The following is a 3,908-nucleotide window of genomic DNA, read 5'->3' as shown; positions in this document are numbered from 1 at the left end:
TGCATCCATGTGACAAGGCCATTGAGTTTTGAGTGGAGGAATTACATGGGACTGCCAGGAAGTCTCCCTGGGAATGGTGCAGGGAATGCAGGGAATGCTCTTCATCATCCTTCTGTGTATTATTGATCTGGGCTCTAGATGTGATGGCTAGCACCCCAACTTCTCTTTTGGAGCATGAAGAGAAAGGTCACAACCTGGGGATAGCATTGTAGAAAGCTAAAGAGCCTGTTCCTTGGTGAGCAGGGAAGTGTCATTTCAGCTCCAAACTTCCTGAAGAATTCTTTTCTTAAATACAATTTTTCATATATGTAAGTCATTATTTTTCTTAGTTTGTTAAAGTGAAGCTAATCATAATTGATATACTATATTACTGCCATCATGATTTTATTAGCCTTAGCCCACAATCCTACTTTCTCACAGATCCCCTCCTTTGGCCGTTAGAAACAGCTTAAATGTCCCTCGTTAATAATCTGAAGAGCCTTGCTTTGCTTCTGATCTCTATTGGCAATCCATCCATGTCCTTAAAGTGGGAGTGCCTATGTCGTCCCAGCCCCAGTGACATCCATGTCACTCCCCTCTACGTCTCATCCTTTGTTTTCTCCTCTGCATTCCTGGCTCCTGTTTGCAGAATTCTCACACTGACTGGAAGAGACTGAACCACACTGAAAACAGAGAATTTGGACTAGGCAGGAAGGAAGGGAAGCATCCTAAGTGGGTGAAAACATAAGCAAAAGTGAATTCAGACAGAGCATAATGTAGGCACTAGGAGGGAAGTGGCTGGAGGTTTCTGTTGAGGCGGGAGATCAGATTGAATTGGGAAAGGGTGGGAGCCTATTTTGGAGGGTCTTCAAGGCCTACTAGAGGAGTTTGAACTTGACAAAGGAGGAAACAGAGAACTGCTGCAAGTTTCAGAGCAGGGCAATGACATTAGGCAAATAATATTTCCAAAAGAATTAATCTGGCTGCAGCATGCAAAACAGATTGAAGGCAGGAAGAGCCTGGAGACAGGGAGACTAATATAAATCTTCCACCCAGTAATCAGTTGGTCAAACATTGTCAACAGACTTTGAAAGAGACCGTATGAAACAGCAAAATTGAAGTGTAACTATTTCAGCTAAACAGCGACAGCAGAAGCCTTAAACAAAGTCTTTTCCCCAGAAGTTTCCACATGGAGAAAGTAGCAGCCTTCCAAATAGTGAAAACTGGTTCGGTCTTTTTGGAAAACAGTCTGGCACTATGGATCAAGAGCCTTAAGCATGTTCATATCCTTTGACCCAGTAATTCCATTTCTGGGAATGCTAGGGAAAGAAAAAAAAATGCATGGAGAACTTAATCACAACACACTTTATAATAGCATATAATTATTATAGAAATGATCTAAATGTCAGCAATAGGGGGATGGTTAAGTAAACTCTGGCTCTCCATTGAATATTAGCCAGCCATTAACTCTATGCAGGGTAAAATCAGGTAGGTGATGTGGAAAATGTTCACGACATAATTGCTTAATTGGAAGAAAGCAGGATGCAAATGCATCTGGTATATTACACACAACAAACACCTGGGTGCAGAAACAAGACAGAAAAGTAATACTCTCAATCACTTCCTATTGTTCATTAGACTGGAGAGACTATAGATTGTGTTTCATTTTAAACATTTTTCTCCAACATGCTTCTTCTTTAATTTTTATTTATTTATTTATTTTAAGAGAGAGGGTCTTGCTTTGTAGCCCAGGCTGTAGTGCAGGACCCTAAGTTTTTTTGTTGTTTTTTTTTTTTTGTAAAGATGATATTTCTATGTTGCCCAGGCTGGGGTCTCCAACTCCTGACCTCAAGCGATCCTCCCACCTCAGCCTTCCAAAGTGCTGGGATTACAGGCCTGAGCCACTGAGCTCAGCCCCAATATACTTTTATTACATAAATGCTTTTAATTATAGGGACTGTCAAGGAAAAATATTACTTTTCATTCTATTCATTATGAATTGTTTGGCTTTTATTAATGCATTAAATATGCATTACTTGTATATATTTCTTAAAGCAAATAATTTTTTCAATGACAAAATAAACTAGTAAGTGTGGGAAATTGTGACAAATGCTTGTTATCACCAGCATCATCTTTTCTATGATGTGATTATAAAAAGAAGATAGGCTTTGGAGTGTGTGTTGGGGGTGAGTCTGAGTTCAGTCCCGTCTTAGCTGCATGGCCGGGGCGAGATGATCTGTGAAGGAGGGAATGATAATGCCTCCCTTCCATAATTTTTAGGGCAATAAAGTGAGAGAATGGTGGAAATCTCTTAGCACAGGAGACACACAGTAAACAGTGGCTGTAAATATCCATAGCTATTATTTTCTGCCTCTTGCAGGTGGAGTAGCTGGGAGTTTACAGGGCTGACTGAGGAGAGACAGATGCTGAGCAGTTTCCTCAGCCTCAGCTCCTCACACCCTCACGCCTGTGTGCTGCAGCCACACCGACTTTCCCCCACTCTGAACCCACCAGGCAATTCCTGCTCCCTGACCTGCCTTAGCAGTGCAGTTCCCTCTGCCCAGACCATGCTTTTGCTGTGGTATACAAATGAACTGATCGTAGAAGACAAAGTTTATTTTCAAGAGGAAGTTTTATTCTCCATTTACTCAGCTGGCATGTATTTAGGAATGCTCTTTTATGTTTTAGGCATCTACACTGGAACATAAAGTGGCCTTTGTTTTCTTAATTCATTCTGTTATACCTCCCTGGACCCCAGTTTTTACACAAGTCCCAGCTTACAGCCCTGCTCAAAGCTGCTCAGGTTTCTTTGAAGGATATGATTTTATAGTCTCATTGAGCTGAGAAAAGAGGCAAAGGGGAGTAAGACAAGGAAGGCTAGGAGACCACCTAGGGCAAGGCACATTAATGACAAGAATGATGTTGAGGGGGTGCTACACAGCACCACCAATTTCCCCAACATCCTGCTTAATAAAACTTTCACACTCAGCCAGATTTTCCAAGTTTCTCAAGGACTACTTAAGTAGGAACCCATCCAAAACCTTATTAAAGAGCAGGGAGATGACATTTATTGGCTCTGCATGATCTACTAAGCCTGCCAGTCTGCCAAGGGATGCCTTGAGTTGACTTCCTGATATTCCCAGCATGTTGGGCAATGATGCTCTGGTGGGGGGGGTGGGGGGGTGGGGGGGTCTTCTTCCTTCCTTACTCCAGATTCTGTTCTTGAAGCAAGGATCTGGCCAGTCTGCAAACAGAAACACTTTGCGTCATTTGGACCACAGATCCTGCCCCCAAGGAAGAGGGAGGCCAAGGGTGATGGATAGTCAAATAGGAGAAAACAGACTGTGTTCAGTTTCCCTTGGGGCTGGTGGCTCCTGTGGCCCCAGCTCTTGCTCACTAACTACTCAGTTTCATTTTTTTTTTAGTCAGAGTAATGCTGTGATAAGAGCTGACTTCCTCCAAAGGCAGGGTGTCTTAGATGCTGTTGTACACCCAGCACCAGTCACAGTGTCATGAATAATTGAATGTCTGAATGCATGAATGAATGGATAAAGCTACTTTCAATTTTCCCCCACTCTGACCTGCTGCCTTCTTCATATGTCTTTGCTTCAGCTAGTAGATAAAAAATTATGGCTATTCACTACCATGTTTCAAACCATACTTCCTTGTTACTGATTTTTTAAAAAGTTATGACTTTAAAACAAAAAAACCTAGAACATATTGAAATATTAAATGCAAAGAAGGGGCAGTGCCTGTGGCTCAGTGGGTAGGGTGCTGACCCCGTATACCGAGGGTGACAGGTTCAAACTCGGCCCCAGCCAAACTGCAACAAAAAGTAGCTGGGCGTTGTGGTGGGCGCCTGTGGTCCCAGCTACTTGGGAGGCTGAGGCAAGAGAATTGCCTAAGCCCAGGAGTTGGAGGTTGCTGTG

This window comes from Otolemur garnettii, unplaced genomic scaffold (assembly GCF_000181295.1).
Source record: "Otolemur garnettii isolate 467f Iridium unplaced genomic scaffold, OtoGar3 scaffold00021, whole genome shotgun sequence".
Taxonomy (NCBI): domain Eukaryota; kingdom Metazoa; phylum Chordata; class Mammalia; order Primates; family Galagidae; genus Otolemur; species Otolemur garnettii.
Note: the sequence above shows the minus strand (reverse complement) of the source record.